The following is a 27,518-nucleotide window of genomic DNA, read 5'->3' as shown; positions in this document are numbered from 1 at the left end:
ACCTGTGCCCTAAACCTTGCCGTTCCCTAAGCCTAACCCTAGCCAAGAACGGAAAACCACCAGAAGCCCTATACCTTACCATACGCCATAGCCTACTCCTGGCCCGTACGCTGGCACTGACCCATGCGTCAGCACGTAGCCTGACCCTCCCACGTTTCTGTACCCTCACCTGTGCCCTAAGCCTTGCTGTACCCTAACCCTAACCCTAGCCCTGAACGGAAACCCACCACCAGCCCTACACGTTACCCTACGCGGTAGCCTACTCCTGGCGCGTATGCTGGCACTGACCCATGTGTCAGCACGTAGCCAGACCCTCCCACGTTTCCGTACTCTCACCTGTGCCCTAAGACTTGACGTTCCCTAACCCTAACCCTAGCCCGGAATGGAAACCAACCACCAGCCCTACACATATCCCTACGACGTAGCCTACTCCTGGCCCGTACGCTGGCACTGACCCATGCATCAGCACGTAGCCTGAACCTCCAACTTTTCTGTACCCTCACCTGTGCCCTAAGCCTTGACGTTCCCTAACACTAACCCTAGCCCGGAACGGAAACCCATAACCAGCCCTACACCTTACCCTACGCCGTAGCCTACACCTGGCCCGTATGTTGCACTGACCCGTGCGTCAGCACGTAGCCTGACCTGCCCACGTTTCCGTACCCTCACATGTGCCCTAAGCCTTGCCGTTCCCTAACCCTAACCCTAGACCGGAACGGAAACCCACCACCAGCCCTAAACATTACCCACAAGCCGTAGCCTATACCTGGCCCGTATGCTGGCACTGACCCGTGCGTCAGCATGTAGCCTGACCCTCCCACGTTTACGTACACTCACCTGTGCCCTAAGCCTTGCCGTTCCCTAACCCTAACCCTAGCCCGGAACGGAAACCCACCACCAGCCCTATACCTTACCCTACGCTGTAGCCTACTGCTGGCCCGTACGCTGGCACTGACCCATGCGTAAGCACGTAGCCTGACGCTCCCACGTTTCCGTTCCCTCACCTGTGCCCTAAGGCTTGCCGTTCCCTAACCCTAACCCTAGCCCGGAACGGAAACCCAACACCAGCCCTACACCTAACCCCCAAGCCGTAGCCTACTCCTGGCCGGTACGCTGGCACTGACGCGTGCATCGACACATAGCCTGACCCTCCCCCGTTTCCGTAACCTCACCTGTGCCCTAAGCCTTGCCGTTCCCTAACCCTAACCCTAGCCATGAACGGAAACCCACCACCAGCCCTACACCTTACCCCCAAGCCTTAGGCTACTCCTGGACCTTACGCTGGCACTGACCCGTGCGTCAGCACATAGCCTGACCCTCCCACGTTTGCGGACCCTCACCTGTGCCCTAAGCCTTGCCACTCCCTAACTGTAACCCTAGCCCGGAACGGAAACCCACCACCAGCCCTACACCTTTCCCTACGCCGTAGCCTATTCCTGGCCCATACGCAGGCACTGACCCTTTCGTCAGCACGTAGCCTGACCCTCCCACGTTTCCGTACCCTCACCTGTGCCCTAAGCCTTGCCGTTCCCTAACCCTAACCCTAGCCCGGAACGGAAACCCAACACCAGCCCTACACCTTACCCCCAAGCCTTAGCCTACTCCTGGTCCATACGCTGGCACTGACCTGTGCGTCAGCACTTAGCCTGAACTTCTCACATTACCGTACCCTCTCCTGTTCCCTAAGCCTTGCCGTTCCATAACCCTAAACCTAGTATGGAATGGAAACACACCACAAGCCCTACACCTAACCCCCAAGGCATAGCCTAATCCTGGCCCGTACGCTGACACTGACCCGTGCGTCAGCACGTAGCCTGACCCTCCCACGTTTCCGTACCCTCACCTGTGCCCTAAGCATTGCTGTTCCCTAACACTAACCCTAGCCTTGAACGGAAACACACCACCAGCCCTACACCTAACCACCAAGCCGTAGCCTACTCCTGGCCGGTACGCTGGCACTGAACCGTGCGCCATCACGTAGCCTGACCCTCCCAAGTTTCTGTAAACTCACCTGTGCCCTAAGCTTTACCGTTCCCTAACCCTAACTGTAGCCCGGAACGGAAACCCACCACCAGCCCTACACTTTACCCTACGCCGTAGCCTACTCCTGGCCCGTACGCTGGCACTGACCCATGCGTCCGCACGTAGCCTGACCCTCCCACGTTTCCGTATCCTCACCTGTGCACTAAGCCTTGCCGTTCCCTAACCCTAACCCTAGCCCGGAACGGAAACCCACCGCGAGCCCTAGACCTTACCCTACGCCGTAGCCTATTCCTGGCCTGTACGCTGGCACTGACCCATGCATCAGCAGGTAGCCTGACACTCCCACGTTTCCGTGCCCTCACTGTGCCCTAAGCCTTGCCGTTCCATAACCCTAACCCTAGCACGGAATGGAAACCCACCAGCTGCCCTACACCTTACCCTATGCCGTAGCCTACTCCTGGCCCGTACGCTGGCACTGACCCGTGCGTCAACACGTAGCCTGACCCTCCCACGTTTCCGTACCCTCACCTGTGCCCTAAGACTTGACGTTCCCTAACCCTAAACCTAGCCCGGAACAGAAAACCACCACCAGCCCTATAACTTACCACCACGCCGTAGCCTGCTTCTGGCCCATATGCTGGCACTGACCCGTGCGTCAGCACGTAGCCTGACCCTCCCAAGATTCCGTAACCTCACCTGTGCCCTAAGCCTTGCCGTTCCCTAATCCTAACCATAGCCCGGAACGGGAACCCACCACCAGCCCTACACCTTACCCTATGCCGTAGCCAACACCTGGACCGTACGCGGGCACTGACCTGTGCTTCAGCATGTAGCCTGACCCTCCCTTGTTACCGTACCCTCACCTGTGCCCTAAGCCTTGCCGTTCCCTAACTCTAAACCTAGCCCGCAACGGAAACCCACCACCAGCCCTAATCCTAAACCATAAGCCGTAGCTTACTCCTGGCCCGTACGCTGGCACTGACCGTGCGTCAGCATGTAGCCTTACCCTCCCTCGTTTCCGTACCATCACCTGTGCCCTAAGCCTTGCCGTTCCCTAACCCAAACCCTAGCCCGGCACGGATACCTACCACCAGCCCTACACTTTACCCTACGCCGTAGCCTTCTCCTGGCCCGAACGCTGGCACTGACACGTGCGTCAGCACGTAGCCTGAACCTCCCACGTTTCCGTACCCTCACCTGTGCCCTAAGCCTTGCCGTTCTCTAACCCTAACCCTACCCCGGAACGGAAAGCCACCACCAGCCCTATAGCTTAGCCACAAGCCGTAGCCTACTCCTGACCCGTACGCTGGCACAGACCCGTGCGTCAGCACGTAGCCTGACCCTCCCTCGTTTCCGTACACTCACCTGTGCCCTAAGCCTTGCCGTTCCCTAACCCTAACCCTAGCCCGAAATGGAAACCCACCACCAGCCGTACACCATACCCTACGCCGTAGCCTACTCCTGGCCCGTACGCTGGCACTGACACGTGCCTCAGCATGTAGCCTGACCCTCCCACGTTTCCGTACCCTCACCTGTGCCCTAAGCCTTGCCGTTCCCTAACCCTAACCATAGCCCGGAACGGAAACCCACCACCAGGCCTACACGTTACCCGCAAGCCGTAGCCTACTCCTGGCCCGTACGCTGGCACTGACCCGTGCGTCAGCATGTAGACAAACACCCCCAAGTTTCCATACCCTCACCTGGGCCCTAAACCTTGCTGTTCCCTAACCCTAACCCTAGCCCGGAACGGAAACCCACCACCAGCCCTACAACTAACACCCAAGCCATAGACTAGTCCTGGCCCGTACGCTGGCACTGACCCATGCGGCAGCACGTAGCCTGACCCTCCCAAGTTTCCGTACCCTCACCTGTGCCCTAAGCCTTGCCGTTGCCTAACCCTAACCCTAGCCCGAAACGGAAACCCACCACCAGCCCTACACATTACCCCCAAGCCGTAGCCTACTCCTGGTCCGTACACTGGCACTGACCCGTGCGTCAGCATGTAGCCTGACCCTCCCACCTTTCCGTACCCTCACCTGTGCCCTAAGCCTTGCCTTTCCCTAACCCTAACCCTAGCCCGGAACGGAAACCCACCACCAGCCCTAGACCATTCCCTACGCCGTAGCCTACTCCTGGCCCGTACGCTGGCACTGACCCATGCGTCAGCACGAAGCCTGACCCACCCACGTTTCCGTACCCTCACCTGTGCCCTATGCCTTGCCGTTCCCTAACCCTAACCCTAGCACAGAACGGAAACCCACTTCCAGCCCTACACCTTACCCTATGCCGTAGCCTACACCTGGCCCGTATGTTGGCACTGACCCGTGCGTCAGCACGTAGCCTGACCGGCCCACGTTTCCGTACCCTCACCTGTGCCCTAAGCTTTGCCGTTCCCTAACCCTAACCCTAGACCGGAACGGAAACCCACCACCAGCCCTAAACCTTTCCCTACGCCGTAGCCTAATCCTGGCCCGTATGCTGGCACTGACCCATGCGTCAGCATGTAGACTGACCCACCCACGTTTCCATACCATCACCTGGGCCCTAAAACTTGCCGTTCCCTAACCCTAACCCTAGCCCTGCAGGGAAACCCACCACCAGCCCTAAACCTTACCCTATGCCGTAGCCTACTCCTGGCCCATACGCTGGCACTGACCCGTGCGTCAGCACGTAGCCTGACCCTAACACTTTTCTGTACCCTCACCTGTGCCCTAAGCCTTGCCGTTCCCTAATCCTAACCCTAGCCCGGAATGGAAAACCACCACCAACCCTAAAACTTACCCCCATGCCATAGCCTACTCCTGGCCCGTACACAGGCAGTGACCCGTGCGTCAGCACGTAGCCTAACCCTCCCACTTTTCCGTACCCTCAGCTAAGCCCTAAGCCTTGGAATTCCCTAACTCTAACCCAAGCCCGGAACGGAATCCCACCACCAGCCCTACAGCTTACCCCCAAGCCATACACTATTCCTGGCCCGTACGCTGGCACTGACCCGTGCGTCAGCATGTAGCCTGACGCTCCCACGTTTCTGTACCCTCACCTGTGCCCTAAGCCTTGCCGTTCCCTAACCCTAACCCTAGCCCCGAACGGAAACCCACCACAAGCCCTACACCTAACCCCCAAGCCGTAGCCTACTACTAGCCGGTACGCTGGCACTGACCCGTGCATCAGCACATAGCCTGACCCTCCCACGTTTCTGTACCCTCACCTGTGCCCTAAGCCTTGCCGTTCCATAACCCTAATCCTAGCCAGGAACGGAAACCCACCACCAGCCCTACAACTTACCCCCAAGCCGTAGGCTACTCCTGGACCTTACGCTGGCACTGACCAGTGCGTCAGCACGTAGCCTGACCATCCCAAGTTTGCGGACCCTCACCTGTGCCCTAAGCCTTGCCATTTCCTAACCCTAACCCTAGCCCGGAACGGAAACCCACCACCAGCCCTACAACTTTCCCTACGACGGAGCCTATTCCTGGCCCCTACGCAGGCACTGACCCTTTCATCAGCACGTAGCCTGACACTCCCACGTTTCCATACCCTTACCTGTGCCCTAAGCCTTGCCGTTCCCTAACCCTAACCCTAGCCCAGAACGGAAACCCACCAGCAGCCGTACAACTTACACCCAAGCCGTAGCCTACTCCTGGTCCATACGCTGGCACTGACCTGTGCGTAAGCACGTAGCGTGACTCTCCCACATTTCCGTACCCTCACCTGTGCCCTAAGCCTTGCTGTTCCCTAACACTAACCCTAGCCTGGAATGGAAACACACCACCAACCCTACACCTAACCACCAAGCCGTAGCCTAATCCTGGCCGGAACGCTGGCACTGACATGTGCCTCAGCAGGTAGCCTGACCCTCCCACGTTTCCGTAACCTCACCTGTGCCCTACGATTTGCCATTCCCTAACCCTAACTGTAGCCCGAAAGGGAAACAGCCCTATACCTTACCCTACGCCGTAGCCTACTCCTGGCCGGTACGCTGGCACTGACACGTGCATCAGCATGTAGCCTGACCCTCCCACGTTTCCGTACCCTCACCTGTGCCCTAAGCCTTGCCGTTCCCTAACCCTAACCCAAGCCGGAACGGAATCCCACCACCAGCCCTACACCTTACCGTATGCCGTAGCCTATTCCTGGCCCGTATGCTGGCACTGACACGTGCGTCAGCATGTAGCCTGACCCTCACACGTTTCCGTACCCTCACCTGTGCCCTAAGCCTTGCCGTTCCCTAACCCTAACACTAGCCCGCAACGGAAACCCACCACAAGCCCTACACCTTACCATATGCCATAGCCTACTCCTGGCCCGTACGCTGGCACTGACCCGTGAGTCAGCACGTAGCCTGACCCTCCCACGTTTCCGTACCCACACCTGTGCCCTAAGCCTTGCCGTTCCCTCACCCTAACCCTAGCCAGGAACGGAAAACCACCAGCAGCCCTACACCTTACCCTACGCCGTAGCCTACTCCTGGCCCGTACGCTGGCACTGACCCGTGCGTCAGCACGTAGCCTGACCCTCACACTTTTCCGTACCCTCACCTGTGCCCTAAGCGTTGCCGTTCCCTAACCCTAACCCTAGTCCGGAACGGAAACACAACACCAGCCCTACAGCTTACCACCAAGCCATAGCCTACTCCTGGCCCGTACGCTGGCACTGATCCGTGTGTCAGCATGTAGCCTGAACCTCCCACGTTTCCGTACCCTCACCTGTGCCCTAAGCCTTGCCGTTCCCTAACCCTAACCCTAGCCCGGAACGGAAACCCACCAACAGCCCTACACCTAACCCCCAAGCCGTAGCCTACTCCTGGCTGGTACGCTGGCACTGACCCGTGCATCGACACATAGCTGACCCTCCCACGTTTCTGTACCCTCACCTGTGCCCTAAGCCTTGCCGTTCCCTAACCCTAATCCTAGCCAGGAACGGAAACCCACCACCAGCCCTACAACTAACCCCCAAGCCGTAGGCTACTCCTGGACATTACGCTGGCACTGAACTGTGCGTCAGCACGTAGCCTGACCCTCCCACGTTTGCGGACCCTCACCTGTGCCCTAAGCCTTGCCATTCCCTAACACTATCCCTAGCCCGGAACGGAAACCCAACCCCAGCCCTACACCTTTCCCTACGCCATAGCCTATACCTGGCCCGTACGCAGGCATTGATCCTTTCATCAGCACGTAGCCTGACCCTCCCATGTTTCCGTACCCTCACCTGTGCCCTAAGCCTTGCCGTTCCCTAACCCTAACCCCAGCCCGGAACGGAAACCCACCACCAGCCCTACAACTTACCCCCAAGCCGTAGCCTACTCCTGGTCCATACGCTGGCACTGACCTGTGCGTCAGCACGTAGCCTGAACTTCCCACATTACCGTAACCTCACCTGTGCCCTAAGCCTTGCCGTTCCCTAACCCTAACCCTAGTACGGAACGGAAACACACCACCAGCCCTACACCTAACCCCCAAGCCATAGCCTACTCCTGGCCCATACGCTGGCACTGACCCGTGCGTCAGCACGTAGCCTGACCCTCCCACATTTCCGTACCCTCACCTGTGCCCTAAGCCTTGCTGTTCCCTAACACTAACCCTAGACTTGAATGGAAACACACCACCAACCCTACACCTAACCACCAAGCCGTAGCCTACTCCTGGCCGGTACGCTGGCACTGACACGTGCATCAGCATGTAGCCTGACCCTCCCACGTTTCCGTAACCTCACCTGTGCCCTACGCTTTGCCATTCCCTAACCCTAACTGTAGCCCGAAAGGGAAAGAGCCCTACACCTTACCCTACGCCGTAGCCTACTCCTGGCCGGTACGCTGGCACTGACACGTGCATCAGCATGTACCCTGACCCTCCCACGTTTCCGTACCATCACCTGTGCCCTAAGCCTTGCCGTTCCCTAACCCTAACCCAAGCCGGAACGGAATCCCACCACCAGCCCTACACCTTACCCTATGCTGTAGCCTACACCGGTCCCGTACGCGGGTAATGACCTGTGCTTCAGCACGTAGCCTGACCCTCCCATGTTACCGTACCCTCACCTGTGCCCTAAGCCTTGCCGTTCCCTAACCCTAAACCTAGCCCGGAACGGAAAGCCACCACCAGCCCTAAACCTTACCCACAAGCCGTAGCCTACTCCTGGACCGTACGCTGGCACTGACCCTTGCGTCAGCACGTAGCCTGACCCTCCTACGTTTCCGTACCCTCACCTGTGCCCTAAACCTTGCCGTTCCCTAAGCCTAACCCTAGCCAAGAACGGAAACCCACCAGAAGCCCTATACCTTACCATACGCCATAGCCTACTCCTGGCCCGTACGCTAGCACTGACCCATGCGTCAGCACGTAGCCTGACCCTCCCACGTTTCTGTACCCTCACCTGTGCCCTAAGCCTTGCTGTACCCTAACCCTAACCCTAGCCCTGAACGGAAACCCACCACCAGCCCTACACGTTACCCTACGCGGTAGCCTACTCCTGGCGCGTATGCTGGCACTGACCCATGTGTCAGCACGTAGCCAGACCCTCCCACGTTTCCGTACTCTCACCTGTGCCCTAAGACTTGACGTTCCCTAACCCTAACCCTAGCCCGGAATGGAAACCAACCATCAGCCCTACACATTTCCCTACGACGTAGCCTACTCCTGGCCCGTACGCTGGCACTGACCCATGCATCAGCACGTAGCCTGAACCTCCAACTTTTCTGTACCCTCACCTGTGCCCTAAGCCTTGACGTTCCCTAACACTAACCCTAGCCCAGAACGGAAACCCATAACCAGCCCTACACCTTACCCTACGCCGTAGCCTACACCTGGCCCGTATGTTGCACTGACCCGTGCGTCAGCACGTAGCCTGACCTGCCCACGTTTCCGTACCCTCACATGTGCCCTAAGCCTTGCCGTTCCCTAAACCTAAACCTAGACCGGAACGGAAACCCACCACCAGCCCTAAACTTTACCCACAAGCCGTAGCCTATACCTGGCCCGTATGCTGGCACTGACCCGTGCGTCAGCATGTAGCCTGACCCTCCCACGTTTACGTACACTCACCTGTGCCCTAAGCCTTGCCGTTCCCTAACCCTAACCCTAGCCCGGAACGGAAACCCACCACCAGCCCTATACCTTACCCTACGCTGTAGCCTACTGCTGGCCCGTACGCTGGCACTGACCCATGCGTAAGCACGTAGCCTGACGCTCCCACGTTTCCGTTCCCTCACCTGTGCCCTAAGGCTTGACGTTCCCTAACCCTAACCCTAGCCCGGACCGGAAACCCACCACCAGCCCTAGACCTTACCCTACGGCGTAGCCTACTCCTGGCCTGTAAGCTGACACTGAAACGTGCGTCAGCACGTAGCCTGACCCTCCCACCTTTCCGTACCCTCACCTGTGCCCTAAGCTTTGCCGTTCCCTAACCCTAACCCTAGCCCGGAACGGAAACCCACCACCAGCCCTAAACCTTTCCCTACGTCGTAGCCTACTCCTGGCCCGTACGCTGGCACTGACCCTTGTGTCACCATGTAGCCTGAACTTCCCACGTTTCCGTACCCTCACCTGTGCCCTAAGCCTTGCCGTTCCCTAACCCTAACCCTAGCCCGGAACGGAAACCCAACACCAGCCCTACACCTAACCCCCAAGCCGTAGCCTACTCCTGGCCGGTACGCTGGCACTGACGCGTGCATCGACACATAGCCTGACCCTCCCCCGTTTCCGTAACCTCACCTGTGCCCTAAGCCTTGCCGTTCCCTAACCCTAACCCTAGCCATGAACGGAAACCCACCACCAGCCCTACACCTTACCCCCAAGCCTTAGGCTACTCCTGGACCTTACGCTGGCACTGACCCGTGCGTCAGCACGTAGCCTGACCCTCCCACGTTTGCGGACCCTCACCTGTGCCCTAAGCCTTGCCATTCCCTAACTGTAACCCTAGCCCGGAACGGAAACCCACCACCAGCCCTACACCTTTCCCTACGCCGTAGCCTATTCCTGGCCCATACGCAGGCACTGACCCTTTCATCAGCACGTAGCCTGACCCTCCCACGTTTCCGTACCCTCACCTGTGCCCTAAGCCTTGCCGTTCCCTAACCCTAACCCTAGCCCGGAACGGAAACCCAACACCAGCCCTACACCTTACCCCCAAGCCTTAGCCTACTCCTGGTCCATACGCTGGCACTGACCTGTGCGTCAGCACTTAGCCTGAACTTCTCACATTACCGTACCCTCACCTGTGCCCTAAGCCTTGCCGTTCCCTAACCCTAAACCTAGTATGGAATGGAAACACACCACAAGCCCTACACCTAACCCCCAAGCCATAGCCTAATCCTGGCCCGTACGCTGACACTGACCCGTGCGTCAGCACGTAGCCTGACCCTCCCACGTTTCCGTACCCTCACCTGTGCCCTAAGCATTGCTGTTCCCTAACACTAACCCTAGCCTTGAACGGAAACACACCACCAGCCCTACACCTAACCACCAAGCCGTAGCCTACTCCTGGCCGGTACGCTGGCACTGAACCGTGCGCCATCACGTAGCCTGACCCTCCCATGTTTCTGTAAACTCACCTGTGCCCTAAGCTTTACCGTTCCCTAACCCTAACTGTAGCCCGGAACGGAAACCCACCACCAGCCCTACACTTTACCCTACGCCGTAGCCTACTCCTGGCCCGTACGCTGGCACTGACCCGTGCGTCAACACGTAGCCTGACCCTCCCACGTTTCCGTACCCTCACCTGTGCCCTAAGACTTGACGTTCCCTAACCCTAAACCTAGCCCGGAACAGAGAACCACCACCAGCCCTATACCTTACCACCACGCCGTAGCCTGCTTCTGGCCCATATGCTGGCACTGACCCGTGTGTCAGCACGTAGCCTGACCCTCCCACGATTCCGTAACCTCACCTGTGCCCTAAGCCTTGCCGTTCCCTAATCCTAACCATAGCCCGGAACGGGAACCCACCACCAGCCCTACACCTTACCCTATGCCGTAGCCAACACCTGGACCGTACGCGGGCACTGACCTGTGCTTCAGCATGTAGCCTGACCCTCCCTTGTTACCGTACCCTCACCTGTGCCCTAAGCCTTGCCGTTCCCTAACTCTAAACCTAGCCCGCAACGGAAACCCACCACCAGCCCTAATCCTAACCCATAAGCCGTAGCTTACTCCTGGCCCGTACGCTGGCACTGACCGTGCGTCAGCATGTAGCCTTACCCTCCCTCGTTTCCGTACCCTCACCTGTGCCCTAAGCCTTGCCGTTCCCTAACCCAAACCCTAGCCCGGAACGGAAAGCCACCACCAGCCCTATAGCTTAGCCACAAGCCGTAGCCTACTCCTGACCCGTACGCTGGCACAGACCCGTGCGTCAGCACGTAGCCTGACCCTCCCTCGTTTCCGTACACTCACCTGTGCCCTAAGCCTTGCCGTTCCCTAACCCTAACCCTAGCCCGAAATGGAAACCCACCACCAGCCGTACACCATACCCTACGCCGTAGCCTACTCCTGGCCCGTACGCTGGCACTGACACGTGCCTCAGCATGTAGCCTGACCCTCCCACGTTTCCGTACCCTCACCTGTGCCCTAAGCCTTGCCGTTCCCTAACCCTAACCCTAGCCCGGAACGGAAACCCACCACCAGGCCTACACGTTACCCGCAAGCCGTAGCCTACTCCTGGCCCATACGCTGGCACTGACCCGTGCGTCAGCATGTAGACAAACACCCCCAAGTTTCCATACCCTCACCTGGGCCCTAAACCTTGCTGTTCCCTAACCCTAACCCTAGCCCGGAACGGAAACCCACCACCAGCCCTACAACTAACACCCAAGCCATAGACTAGTCCTGGCCCGTACGCTGGCACTGACCCATGCGGCAGCACGTAGCCTGACCCTCCCAAGTTTCCGTACCCTCACCTGTGCCCTAAGCCTTGCCGTTGCCTAACCCTAACCCTAGCCCGGAACGGAAACCCACCACCAGCCCTACACATTACCCCCAAGCCGTAGCCTACTCCTGGTCCGTACACTGGCACTGACCCGTGCGTCAGCATGTAGCCTGACCCTCCCACCTTTCCGTACCCTCACCTGTGCCCTAAGCCTTGCCTTTCCCTAACCCTAACCCTAGCCCGGAACGGAAACCCACCACCAGCCCTAGACCATTCCCTACGCCGTAGCCTACTCCTGGCCCGTACGCTGGCACTGACCCATGCGTCAGCACGAAGCCTGACCCACCCACGTTTCCGTACCCTCACCTGTGCCCTATGCCTTGCCGTTCCCTAACCCTAACCCTAGCACAGAACGGAAACCCACTTCCAGCCCTACACCTTACCCTATGCCGTAGCCTACACCTGGCCCGTATGTTGGCACTGACCCGTGCGTCAGCACGTAGCCTGAGGGGCCCACGTTTCCATACCCTCACCTGTGCCCTAAGCCTTGCCGTTCCCTTACCCTAACCCTAGCCCGGAACGGAAACCCACCACCAGCCCTAAACCTTACCCCCAACCTGTAGCCTACTCCTGGCCCGTATGCTGGCACTGACCCGTGCGTCAGCACGTAGCCTGACCCTCCCACGTTTCCGTACCCTCACCTGTGCCCTATGCCTTGCCGTTCCCTAACCCTAACCCTAGCACAGAACGGAAACCCACCTCCAGCCCTATACCTTACCCTATGCTGTAGCCTACTGCTGGCCCGTATGCTGGCACTGACCCATGCGTAAGCACGTAGCCTGACCCTCCCACATTCCTGTACCCTCACCTGTGCCCTAAGCCTTGACGTTCCCTAACCCTAACCCTAGCCCAGAACGGAAACCCACCACCAGCCCTAGACATTACCCTATGGCGTAGACTACTCCTGGCCTGTACGCTGACACTGACCCGTGCGTCAGCACGTAGCCTGACCCTCCCACGTTTCCGTACCCTCACCTGTGCCCTAAGCCTTGCCGTTCCCTAATCCTAACCCTAGCCCGGAATGGAAAACCACCACCAACCCTAAAACTTACCCCCATGCCATAGCCTACTCCTGGCCCGTACACAGGCAGTGACCCGTGCGTCAGCACATAGCCTAACCCTCCCACTTTTCCGTACCCTCAGCTAAGCCCTAAGCCTTGGCATTCCCTAACTCTAACCCAAGCCCGGAACGGAATCCCACCACCAGCCCTACAGCTTACCCCCAAGCCATAGACTATTCCTGGCCCGTACGCTGGCACTGACCCGTGCGTCAGCATGTAGCCTGACGCTCCCACGTTTCTGTACCCTCACCTGTGCCCTAAGCCTTGCCGTTCCCTAACCCTAACCCTAGCCCCGAACGGAAACCCACCACCAGCCCTAAACCTAACCCCCAAGCCGTAGCCTACTACTAGCCGGTACGCTGGCACTGACCCGTGCATCAGCACATAGCCTGACCCTCCCACGTTTCTGTACCCTCACCTGTGCCCTAAGCCTTGCCGTTCCTTAACCCTAATCCTAGCCAGGAACGGAAACCCACCACCAGCCCTACAACTTACCCCCAAGCCGTAGGCTACTCCTGGACCTTACGCTGGCACTGACCAGTGCGTCAGCACGTAGCCTGACCATCCCAAGTTTGCGGACCCTCACCTGTGCCCTAAGCCTTGCCATTTCCTAACCCTAACCCTAGCCCGGAACGGAAACCCACCACCAGCCCTACAACTTTCCCTACGATGTAGCCTATTCCTGGCCCCTACGCAGGCACTGACCCTTTCATCAGCACGTAGCCTGACACTCCTACGTTTCCGTACCCTTACCTGTGCCCTAAGCCTTGCCGTTCCCTAACCCTAACCCTAGCCCGGAACGGAAACCCACCAGCAGCCGTACAACTTACACCCAAGCCGTAGCCTACTCCTGGTCCATACGCTGGCACTGACCTGTGCGTAAGCACGTAGCGTGACTCTCCCACATTTCCGTACCCTCACCTGTGCCCTAAGCCTTGCTGTTCCCTAACACTAACCCTAGCCTGGAATGGAAACACACCACCAACCCTACACCTAACCACCAAGCCGTAGCCTAATCCTGGCCGGAACGCTGGCACTGACATGTGCCTCAGCAGGTAGCCTGACCCTACCACGTTTCCGTAACCTCACCTGTGCCCTACGATTTGCCATTCCCTAACCCTAACTGTAGCCCGAAAGGGAAACAGCCCTATACCTTACCCTACGCCGTAGCCTACTCCTGGCCGGTACGCTGGCACTGACACGTGCATCAGCATGTAGCCTGACCCTCCCACGTTTCCGTACCCTCACCTGTGCCCTAAGCCTTGCCGTTCCCTAACCCTAACCCAAGCCGGAACGGAATCCCACCACCAGCCCTACACCTTACCGTATGCCGTAGCCTATTCCTGGCCCGTATGCTGGCACTGACACGTGCGTCAGCATGTAGCCTGACCCTCCCACGTTTCCGTACCCTCACCTGTGCCCTAAGCCTTGCCGTTCCCTAACCCTAACCCAAGCCGGAACGGAATCCCACCACCAGCCCTACACCTTACCGTATGCCATAGCATACTCCTGGCCCGTACGCTGGCACTGACCCGTGAGTCAGCACGTAGCCTGACCCTCCCACGTTTCCGTACCCACACCTGTGCCCTAAGCCTTGCCGTTCCCTCACCCTAACCCTAGCCAGGAACGGAAAACCACCAGCAGCCCTACACCTTACCCTACGCCGTAGCCTACTCCTGGCCCGTACGCTGGCACTGACCCGTGCGTCAGCACGTAGCCTGACCCTCACACTTTTCCGTACCCTCACCTGTGCCCTAAGCGTTGCCGTTCCCTAACCCTAACCCTAGTCCGGAACGGAAACACACCACCAGCCCTACAGCTTACCACCAAGCCATAGCCTACTCCTGGCCCGTACGCTGGCACTGATCCGTGTGTCAGCATGTAGCCTGAACCTCCCACGTTTCCGTACCCTCACCTGTGCCCTAAGCCTTGCCGTTCCCTAACCGTAAACCTAGCCCGGAACGGAAACCCACCAACAGCCCTACACCTAACCCCCAAGCCGTAGCCTACTCCTGGCTGGTACGCTGGCACTGACCCGTGCATCGACACATAGCTGACCCTCCCACGTTTCTGTACCCTCACCTGTGCCCTAAGCCTTGCCGTTCCCTAACCCTAATCCTAGCCAGGAACGGAAACCCACCACCAGCCCTACAACTAACCCCCAAGCCGTAGGCTACTCCTGGACATTACGCTGGCACTGAACTGTGCGTCAGCACGTAGCCTGACCCTCCCACGTTTGCAGACCCTCACCTGTGCCCTAAGCCTTGCCATTCCCTAACACTATCCCTAGCCCGGAACGGAAACCCAACCCCAGCCCTACACCTTTCCCTACGCCATAGCCTATACCTGGCCCGTACGCAGGCATTGATCCTTTCATCAGCACGTAGCCTGACCCTCCCATGTTTCCGTACCCTCACCTATGCCCTAAGCCTTGCCGTTCCCTAACCCTAACCCCAGCCCGGAACGGAAACCCACCACCAGCCCTACAACTTACCCCCAAGCCGTAGCCTACTCCTGGTCCATACGCTGGCACTGACCTGTGCGTCAGCACGTAGCCTGAACTTCCCACATTACCGTAACCTCACCTGTGCCCTAAGCCTTGCCGTTCCCTAACCCTAACCCTAGTACGGAACGGAAACACACCACCAGCCCTACACCTAACCCCCAAGCCATAGCCTACTCCTGGCCCATACGCTGGCACTGACCCGTGCGTCAGCACGTAGCCTGAACCTCCCACATTTCCGTACCCTCACCTGTGCCCTAAGCCTTGCTGTTCCCTAACACTAACCCTAGACTTGAATGGAAACACACCACCAACCCTACACCTAACCACCAAGCCGTAGCCTACTCCTGGCCGGTACGCTGGCACTGACACGTGCATCAGCATGTAGCCTGACCCTGCCACGTTTCCGTAACCTCACCTGTGCCCTACGCTTTGCCATTCCCTAACCCTAACTGTAGCCCGAAAGGGAAACAGCCCTACACCTTACCCTACGCCGTAGCCTACTCCTGGCCGGTACGCTGGCACTGACACGTGCATCAGCATGTACCCTGACCCTCCCACGTTTCCGTACCATCACCTGTGCCCTAAGCCTTGCCGTTCCCTAACCCTAACCCAAGCCGGAACGGAATCCCACCACCAGCCCTACACCTTACCCTATGCTGTAGCCTACACCTGTCCCGTACGCGGGTAATGACCTGTGCTTCAGCACGTAGCCTGACCCTCCCATGTTACCGTACCCTCACCTGTGCCCTAAGCATTGCCGTTCCCTAACCCTAAACCTAGCCCGGAACGGAAAGCCACCACCAGCCCTAAACCTTACCCACAAGCCGTAGCCTACTCCTGGACCGTACGCTGGCACTGACCCTTGCGTCAGCACGTAGCCTGACCCTCCTACGTTTCCGTACCCTCACCTGTGCCCTAAACCTTGCCGTTCCCTAAGCCTAACCCTAGCCAAGAACGGAAACCCACCACAAGCCCTATACCTTACCATACGCCATAGCCTACTCCTGGCCCGTACGCTGGCACTGACCCGTGCGTCAGCACGTAGCCTGACCCTCCCACGTTTCCGTACCCTCACCTGTGCCCTAAGCATTGCTGTTCCCTAACACTAACCCTAGCCTTGAACGGAAACACACCACCAGCCCTACACCTAACCACCAAGCCGTAGCCTACTCCTGGCCGGTACGCTGGCACTGAACCGTGCGCCATCACGTAGCCTGACCCTCCCAAGTTTCTGTAAACTCACCTGTGCCCTAAGCTTTACCGTTCCCTAACCCTAACTGTAGCCCGGAACGGAAACCCACCACCAGCCCTACACTTTACCCTACGCCGTAGCCTACTCCTGGCCCGTACGCTGGCACTGACCCGTGCGTCCGCACGTAGCCTGACCCTCCCACGTTTCCGTATCCTCACCTGTGCACTAAGCCTTGCCGTTCCCTAACCCTAACCCTAGCCCGGAACGGAAACCCACCGCGAGCCCTAGACCTTACCCTACGCCGTAGCCTATTCCTGGCCTGTACGCTGGCACTGACCCATGCATCAGCAGGTAGCCTGACACTCCCACGTTTCCGTGCCCTCACTGTGCCCTAAGCCTTGCCGTTCCGTAACCCTAACCCTAGCACGGAATGGAAACCCACCAGCTGCCCTACACCTTACCCTATGCCGTAGCCTACTCCTGGCCCGTACGCTGGCACTGACCCGTGCGTCAACACGTAGCCTGACCCTCCCACGTTTCCGTACCCTCACCTGTGCCCTAAGACTTGACGTTCCCTAACCCTAAACCTAGCCCGGAACAGAGAACCACCACCAGCCCTATACCTTACCACCACGCCGTAGCCTGCTTCTAGCCCATATGCTGGCACTGACCCGTGCGTCAGCACGTAGCCTGACCCTCCCACGATTCCGTAACCTCACCTGTGCCCTAAGCCTTGCCGTTCCCTAATCCTAACCATAGCCCGGAACGGGAACCCACCACCAGCCCTACACCTTACCCAATGCCGTAGCCAACACCTGGACCGTACGCGGGCACTGACCTGTGCTTCAGCATGTAGCCTGACCCTCCCTTGTTACCGTACCCTCACCTGTGCCCTAAGCCTTGCCGTTCCCTAACTCTAAACCTAGCCCGCAACGGAAACCCACCACCAGCCCTAATCCTAACCCATAAGCCGTAGCTTACTCCTGGCCCGTACGCTGGCACTGACCGTGCGTCAGCATGTAGCCTTACCCTCCCTCGTTTCCGTACCATCACCTGTGCCCTAAGCCTTGCCGTTCCCTAACCCAAACCCTAGCCCGGCACGGATACCTACCACCAGCCCTACACTTTACCCTACGCCGTAGCCTTCTCCTGGCCCGAACGCTGGCACTGACCCGTGCGTCAGCACGTAGCCTGAACCTCCCACGTTTCCGTACACTCACCTGTGCCCTAGGCCTTGCCATTCCCTAACCCTAACCCTAGCCCTGAACTGAAACACACCACCAGCCCTAAACCATACCCACAAGCCGTAGCCTACTCCTGGCCCGTACATTGGCAATGACCCGTGGGTCAGCACGTAGCCTGACCCTCCCACTATTCTGTAACCTTACCTGAGCCCTAAGACTTGCCGTTCCCTAACCCTAACCCTAGCCCGGAACGGAATCCCACCACCAGCCCTACACCTTACCATATGCTGTAGCATACTCCTGGCCGGTACGCTGCCACTAAGCCGTGCATCAGCACGTAGCCTGACCCTCCCACGTTTCCGTACCCTCAGCTGTGCCCTAAGCCTTGCCGTTCCCTAACCCGAACCCTAGCCCGGAACGGAATCCCACCACCTACCCTACACCTTACCCCGAAGCCGTAGCCTACTCCTGGCCCATATGCTGGCACTGACCCGTGCATCAGCACGTAGATTGACCCTCCCACGTTTCCGTACCCTCACCTGTGCCCTAAGCCTTTCTCTTCCCTAACACTAACCCTAGCCTGGAATGGAAACCCACCAACAGCACCACACCTAACCACCAAACCGTAGCCTACTCCGGGCCGGTATGCTGGCACTGACCCGTGCGTCATCACGTAGCCTAAACCTCCCATGTTTCCGTACCCTCACATGTGCCCTAAGCCTTGCCGTTCCCTAACCCTAACTGTAGCCCGGAAAGGAAACCCACCAACAGCCCTACAACTTACCCCCAAGCCGTAGCCTACTCCTGGTCCATACGCTGGCATTGACCCGTGCGTCAGAACGTATCCTGACCCTGCCAGGTTGCTGTACCCTCACCTGTGCCCTAAACCTTGCCATTCCCTAACCCTAACCCTAGCCCGGAACGGAAACCCACCACAAGCCCTACACCTTACCCCCAAGCCATAGCCTACTCGTGGTCCATACGCTGGCACTGACTTGTGCGTCAGCATGTAGCCTGACCTTCCCACGTTACCGTAACGTCACCTGTGCCCTAAGCCTTGCCGTTCCCTAACACTAACCCTAGTACGGGACGGAAACACTCCACAAGCCCTACACCTAACCCACAAGCCATAGCCTATTCCTGGCCCGTACGCTGGCACTGACCCATGTGTCAGCACGTAGCCTGACCCTCCCACGTTTCCGTACCCACACCTATGCCCTAAGCCTTGCTGTTCCCTAACACTAATCCTAGCCCGGAACGGAAAACCACCACCAGCCCTACACCTAACCCCCAAGCCGTAGCCTACTCCTGGCCGGTACGATGGCACTGAACCATGTGTCAGCACGTAGCCTGACCCTCCCACGTTTCCGTACCCTCACCTGGGCCCTAAGCCTTGCCATTCCCTAACCCTAACCCTAGCCCGGAACGGAAACCCACCACCAGCCCTAGACCTTACCCTACGCCGTAGCCTACTCCTGGACTGTACGCTGGCACTGACACATGCGTCAGCACGTAGCCTGACGCTCCCACGTTTCCGTACCCTCACCTGTGCCCTAAGCCTTGCAGTTCCCTAACCCTAACCCTAGCCCGGAACGGAAACCCACCACCAGCCCTACACCTTACCGTACGCCGGAGACTACTCCTGGACCGTACGCGGACACAGACCCGTGCGTCAGCACGTAGCCTGACCCACCCACGTTTCCGTACCCTCACCTGTGCCCTAAGCCTTGCCGTTCCCTAAACCTAACCCTAGCCCGGAACGGAAAACCACCACCAGCCCTAAACCTTTCCCTAAGCAGTAGACTACTCCTGGCCCGTACCCTGGCACTGACCCATGCGTCAGCATGTAGTCTGACCCCCACACGTTTCCATACCCTCACCTGGGCCCTAAGCCTTGCCGTTCCCTAACCCTAACTCTAGCCCGGAACGGAAACCCACCACCAGCCCTACACCTTACCCCCAATCCGTAGCCTACTCCTGGCCCGTATGCTGGCCCTGACACATGCGTCAGCACGTAGCCTGACACTCCCACATTTCCGTACCCTCACCTGTGCCCTAAGCCTTGCCGTTCCCTAACCCTAACCCTAGCCCAGAACGGAAACCCACCACCAGCCCTACACCTTACCCTATGCTGTAGCCTACACCTGTCGCGTACGCGGGTAATGACCTGTGCTTCAGCACGTAGACTGACCCTCCCATGTTACCGTACCCTCACCTGTGCCCTAAGCCTTGCCGTTTCCTAACCCTAACCCTAGCCCGGAACGGAAACCCACCACAAGCCCTAAAACTTACCCACAAGCCGTAGCCTACTCCTAGCCCGTAGGCTGGCACTGACCCGTGCGTCAGCACGTAGCCTCACCCTCCCACGTTTCCGTACCCTCACCTGTGCCCTATGCCTTGCCGTTCCCTAACCCTAACCCTAGCACAGAACGGAAACCCACCTCCAGCCCTACACTTTACCCTATGCCGTAGCCTACACCTGGCCCGTACGTGGGCACTGACTCGTGCGTCAGCACGTAGCCTGACCCTCCCACGTTTCCGTACCCTCACCTGTGCCCTATGCCTTGCCGTTCCCTAACCCTAACCCTAGCCCGGAACGGAAAACCACCACCAGCCCTAAACCTTTCCCTAAGCCGTAGACTACTCCTGGCCCGTACCCTGGCACTGACCCATGCGTCAGCATGTAGTCTGACCCCCACACGTTTCCATACCCTCACCTGGGCCCTAAGCCTTGCCATTCCCTAACCCTAACCCTAGCCCGGAACGGAAACCCACCACAAGCCCTACACATTACCCTATGCCGTAGCCTACTCCTGGCCCGAACGCTGGCACTGACCCATGCGACAGCACGTAGACTGACCTTCCCACATTTCCGTACCTTCACCTGTGCCCTAAGCCTTGCCATTCCCTAACCCTAACCCTAGCCCGGAACGGAAACCCACCGCCAGCACTACACCTAACCTTCAAGCCACAGCCTACTTATGGCCCGTACGCTGGCACTGACACGTGCGTCAGCACGTAGCCTGACCCTCCCACGTTTCCGTACCATCACATTTGCCCTAAGACTTGCCGTTCCCTAACCCTAACCTTAGCCCCGAACGGAAACCCACCAGCAGCCCTACACCTAACCCCAAGCCGTAGCCTACTCCTGGCCGGTACGCTTGCACTGACCCATGCGTCAGCACGTAGCCTGACCCTCCCACGTTTCTGTATCGTCACCTGTGCCCTAAGCCTTGCCGTTCCCTAACCCTATCCCTAGCCCTGAACGGAAAACCACCACCAGCCCTACACTTTACCCTACGCCGTAGCCTACTCCTGGACCGTACGCTGGCACTGACCCGTGCGTCAGCAAGTAGCCTGACCCTCCCACGTTTCCGTACCCTCACCTGTGCCCTAAGACTTGCCGTTCCCTAACCCTAACTCTAGCCCGGAACGGAAACCCACCACCAGCCCTACACCTTACCCCCAATCCGTAGCCTACTCCTGGCCCGTATGCTGGCCCTGACACATGCGTCAGCACGTAGCCTGACACTCCCACATTTCCGTACCCTCACCTGTGCCCTAAGCCTTGCCGTTCCCTAACCCTAACCCTAGCCCAGAACGGAAACCCACCACCAGCCCTACACCTTACCCTATGCTGTAGCCTACACCTGTCGCGTACGCGGGTAATGACCTGTGCTTCAGCACGTAGACTGACCCTCCCATGTTACCGTACCCTCACCTGTGCCCTAAGCCTTGCCGTTTCCTAACCCTAACCCTAGCCCGGAACGGAAACCCACCACAAGCCCTAAAACTTACCCACAAGCCGTAGCCTACTCCTAGCCCGTAGGCTGGCACTGACCCGTGCGTCAGCACGTAGCCTCACCCTCCCACGTTTCCGTACCCACACCTGTGCCCTATGCCTTGCCGTTCCCTAACCCTAACCCTAGCACAGAACGGAAACCCACCTCCAGCCCTACACTTTACCCTATGCCGTAGCCTACACCTGGCCCGTACGTGGGCACTGACCCGTGCGTCAGCACGTAGCCTGACCCTCCCACGTTTCCGTACCCTCACCTGTGCCCTAAGCCTTGCCGTTCCCTAACCCTTACCATAGTACGGAACGGAATCCCACCACCAGCCCTACACCTAACGCCTAAGCCATAGCCTACTCCTGGCCCGTACGCTGGCACTGACCCGTGCGTCAACACGTGGCCTGACCCTCCCACGTTTCCGTACCCTCACCTGTGCCCTAAGCCTTGGCGTTCCCTAAGCCTAACCCTAGCCAGGAACGGAAACCCTCCAGAAGCCCTATATCTTACCATACGCCATAGCCTACTCCTGGCCCGTACGCTGGCACTGAACCGTGAGTCAGCACATAGCCTGACCCTCCCACGTTTCCGTACCCTCACCTGTGCCCTAAGCCTTGCTGTTCCCTCACCCTAACCCTAGCCAGGAACGGAAACCCACCAGCAGCCCTACACATTACCCTACGCCATATCCTACTCCTGGCCCGTACGCTGGCACTGACCCGTGAGTCAGCACGTAGCCTGACCCTCCCACATTTCCGTACCCTCACCTGTACCCTAAGGCTTGCTGTTCCCTAACACTAACCCTAGCCTGGAAAGGAAACCCACCACCAGCCCTACACCTAACCACCAAGCCATAGCTTAATCCTGGCCGGTACGTTGGCACTGACCCGTGCGTCATCACGTAGCCTGACCCTCCCACGTTTCCGTACCATCACCTGTGCCCTAAGCCTTGCCGTTCCATATCCCTAACCCTAGCCCAGAACGGAAACCCACTACCAGCCCTACACCTTACCTTATGCCGTAGCCTAATTCTGGCCTGTACGCTGACACTGACCCATGTGTCAGCACGTAGCCTGACACTCTCACGTTTCTATATCCCCACCTGTGCCCTAAGCCTTGCCGTACCCTAACCCTAACCCTAGCCCGGAACGGAAACCCACCACCAGCCCTACACCTTACCCTACGCTGTACCCTACTCCTGGCGCGTATGCTGGCACTGACCCGTTCGTCAGCACGTAGCCAGACCCTCCCACGTTTCCGTACTCTCACCTGTGACCTAAGCCTTGACGTTCCCTAACCCTAACCCTAGCCCGGAATAGAAACCCACCACCAGCCCTACCCATTTCCCTACGACGTAGCCTACTCCTGGCCCGTACGCTGGCACTGACCCATGCATCAGCACGTAGCCTGAACCTCCAACTTCTCTGTACCCTCACCTGTGCCCTAAGCCTTGACGTTCCCTAACACTAACCCTCGCCCGGAACGGAAACCCACCACCAGCCCTACACCTTACCCTACGCCGTAGCCTACACATGGGCCGCACATTGGCACTGACCCGTGCGTCAGCACGTAGCCTGACCTGCCCACGTTTCCGTACCCTCACCTGTGCCCTAAGCCTTGCCGTTCCCTTACCCTAACCGTAGCCCGGAACGGAAACCCACCACCAGCCCTACAACTTACCCCCAAGCTGTAGCCTACTCCTGGCACGTATGCTGGCACTGACCCGTGCGTCAGCACGTAGCCTGACCCTCCCACGTTTCCGTATCCTCACCTGTGCCCTATGCCTTGCCGTTCCCTCACCCTAACCCTAGCACAGAACGGAAACCCACCTCCAGCCCTACACTTTACCCTATGCCGTAGCCTACACATGGCCCGTACGTGGGCACTGACCCGTGTATCAGCATGTAGCCTAACCCTCCCACGTTTCCGTACCCTCACCTCTGCCCTAAGCCTTGCCGTTCCCTAACCCTAACCCTAGCCCGGAACGGAAACTCACCACCAGCCCTAAACATTACGCACAAGCCGTAGCCTACACCTGGCCCGTATGCTGGCACTGACCCGTGCGTCAGCACGTAGCCTGACCCTCCCACGTTTACGTACACTCACCTGTGCCCTAAGCCTTGCCGTTCCCTAACCCTAACCCTAACCCGGAACGGAAACCCACAACCAGCCCTATACCTTACCCTACGCTGTAGCCAACTGCTGGCCCGTACGCCGGCACTGACCCATGCGTAAGCACGTAGCCTGACGCTCCCACGTTTCCGTTCCCTCACCTGTGCCCTAAGCCTTGACGTTCCCTAACCCTAACCCTAGCCTGGAACGGAAACCCACCACCAGCCCTAGACCTTACCCTACGGCGTAGCCTACTCCTGGCCTGTACGCTGACACTGAAACGTGCGTCAGCATGTAGCCTGACCCTCCCACTTTTCCGTACCCTCACCTGTGCCCTAAGCCTTGCCGTTCCCTAACCCTAACCCTAGCCATGAACGGAAACCCACCACCAGCCCTACACCTTACCCCCAAGCCTTAGGCTACTCCTGGACCTTACGCTGGCACTGACCCGTGCGTCAGCACGTAGCCTGACCCTCCCAAGTTTCTGTAAACTCACCTGTGCCCTAAGCTTTGCCGTTCCCTAACCCTAACTGTAGCCCGGAACGGAAACCCACCACCAGCCCTACACCTTACCCTACGCCGTAGCCTACTCCTGGCCCGTACGCTGGCACTGACCCGTGCGTCCGCACGTAGCCTGACCCTCTCACGTTTCCGTATCCTCACCAGTGCCCTAAGCCTTGCCGTTCCCTAACCCTAACCCTAGCCCGGAACGGAAACCCACCGCGAGCCCTAGACCTTACCCTACGCCGTAGCCTATTCCTGGCCTGTACGCTGGCACTGACCCATGCATCACCAGGTAGCCTGACACTCCCACGTTTCCGTGCCCTCACTGTGCCCTAAGCCTTGCCGTTCCGTAACCCTAACCCTAGCCCGGAATGGAAACCCACCAGCTGCCCTACACCTTACCCTATGCTGTAGCCTACTCCTGGCCCGTACGCTGGCACTGACCCGTGCGTCAACACGTAAGCTGACCCTCCCACGTTTCCGTACCCTCACCTATGCCCTAAGCCTTGCCGTTCCCTAACCCTAAACCTAGCCCGGAACGGAAACCCACCAGCAGCCTTAACCTTGCCCTACGCCGTAGCCTATTCCTGGCCCGTACGCTGGCACTGACCCGTGCGTCAGCATCTAGTCTGACCCCCCCACGTTTCCGTACCGTCACCTGTGGCCTAAACCTTGCCGTTCCCTAACCCTAACCCTAGCCCGGAACGGAAACCCACCACCAGCCCTACACCGTACCCTACGCCGTAGCCTACTCCTGGCCCGAACGCTGGCACTGACCCATGCGTCAGCATGTAGCCTGACCCTCCCACGTTTCCGTACCCTCACCTGTTCCCTAAGCCTTGCCGTTCCCTAACCCTAACCCTAGCCCGAAAAGGAACCCCACCACAAGCCCTACAGCTAACTCCCAAGCCATAGCCTACTCCTGGCCCATACGCTGGCACTGAACCATGCGGCAGCACGTAGCCTGAACCTCCCACGTTTCCGTACCCTCTCCTGTGCCCTAAGCCTTACCGTTCCCTAACCCTAACCCTAGCCCGGAATGGAAACCCACCATCAGCCCTACACCTAACCCCGAAGCCTTAGCCTACACCTGGCCGGTATGCTGGCACTGACACGTGAGTCAGCACGTAGCCTGACCCTCACACTTTTCCGTACCCTCACCTGTGCCCTAAGCCTTGACGTTCCCTAACTCTAACCCTAGCCCGGAACGGAAACCCACTACCAGCCCTACACCTTACCCTATGCCGTAGCCTAATTCAGGCCTGTACGGTGGCACTGACACGTGCGTCAGCACGTAGCCTGACCCTCCCACGTTTCCGTACCCTCAACTGTGCCCTAAGCCTTGCCGTTCCCTAACCCTATCCCAAGCCCGGAACAGAAACACACCACCAGCCCTACAACTTACCCCCAAGCCGTAGCCTACTCCTGGCCCATATGCTAGCACTGACCCGTGCGTCAGCACATAGCCTGACCCTCCCACCTTTCCGTACACTCACCTGTGCCCTAAGCCTTGCCGTTCCCTAACGCTAACCCTAGCCCGGAACGGAAACCCACCACCAGCCCTAGACCTTTCCCTACGCCGTAGCCTACACCTGACCCGTACGCTGGCACTGACCCATGCGTCAGCACGTAGCCTGACCCTCCCACGTTTCCGTACCCTCACCTGTGCCCTATGCCTTGCCGTTCCCTAACGCTAACCCTAGCACAGAACGGAAACCCACCTCCAGGCCTACACCTTCCCTATGCCGTAGCCTACACCTGGAACGTACGCTGGCACTGACACTTGCGTCAGCACTTAGCCTGACCAGCCCACGTTTCCGTACCCTCACCTGTGCCCTAAGCCTTGCCGTTCCCTTACCTTAACCCTAGCCCGGAACGGAAACCCACCATCAGCCCTTCAACTTACCCCCAAGCTGTAGCCTACTCCTGGCCCGTATGCTGGCTCTGACCCGTGCATCAGCACGTAGCCTGACCCTCCCACGATTCCGTACTCTCAACTGTGCCCTATGCCTTGCCGTTCCCTAACCCTAACCCTAGCACAGAACGGAAACCCACCTCCAGCCCTGCACTTTACCCTATGCCGTAGCCTACACCTGGCCCGTACGTGGGCACTGACCCGTGTGTCAACACGTAGCCTGACCTTCCCACATTTCCGTAACCTCACCTGTGCCCTAAGCCTTGCCGTTCCCTAACCCTTACCATAGTACGGAACGGAAACCCACCACCAGCCCTACACCTAACGCCCAAGCCATAGCCTACTCCTGGCCCGTATGCTGGCACTGACCCGTGCGTCAGTACGTAGCCTGACCCTCCCACGTTTCCGTACCCTCACCTGTGCCCTAAGCCTTGCCGTTCCCTAAGCCTAACCCTAGCCAGGAACGGAAACCCACCAGAAGCCCTATACCTTACCATACGCCATAGCCTACTCCTGGCCCGTACGCTGGCACTGACCCATGCGTCAGCACGTAGCCTGACCCTCCCACGTTTCTGTAACCTCACCTGTGCCCTAAGCCTTGCCGTACCGTAACCCTAACCCTAGCCCTGAACGGAAACCCACCACCAGCCCTACACCTTACACTACGCCGTAGCCTACTCCTGGCCCGTACGCTGGCACTGACCCATGCATCAGCACGTAGCCTGACCTCCAACTTTTCTGTACCCTCACCTGTGCCCTAAGCCTTGACGTTCCCTAACACTAACCCTAGCCCGGAACGGAAACCCACCACCAGCCCTACACCTTACCCTAGGCCGTAGCCTACACCTGGCCCGTACGTTGCACTGACCATGCGTCAGCACGTAGCCTGACTTGCCCACGTTTCCATACCCTCACCTGTGCCCTAAGCCTTGCCGTTCCATTACCCTAACCGTAGCCCGGAACGGAAACCCACCACCAGCCCTACAACTTACCCCCAAGCTGTAGCCTACTCCTGGCCCGTATGCTGGCACTGACCCGTGCGTCAGCACGTAGCCTGACCGTCCCACGTTTCCGTACCCTCACCTGTGCCCTATGCCTTGCCGTTCCCTAACCCTAACCCTAGCACAGAACGGAAACCCACCTCCAGCCCTACACTTTACCCTATGCCGTAGCCTACACCTGGCCCGTACGTGGGCACTGACCCATGTGTCAGCATGTAGCCTAACCCTCACACGTCTCCGTACCCTCACCTCTGCCCTAAGCCTTGCCTTTCCATAACCCTAACCCTAGCCCGGAACGGAAACCCACCACCAGCCCTAAACATTACCCACAAGCCGTAGCCTACACCTGGCC

This window comes from Mesoplodon mirus, assembly GCF_964341445.2.
Source record: "Mesoplodon mirus genome assembly, chromosome: 11".
Taxonomy (NCBI): domain Eukaryota; kingdom Metazoa; phylum Chordata; class Mammalia; order Artiodactyla; family Ziphiidae; genus Mesoplodon; species Mesoplodon mirus.
This window is presented reverse-complemented; position numbering follows the sequence as displayed.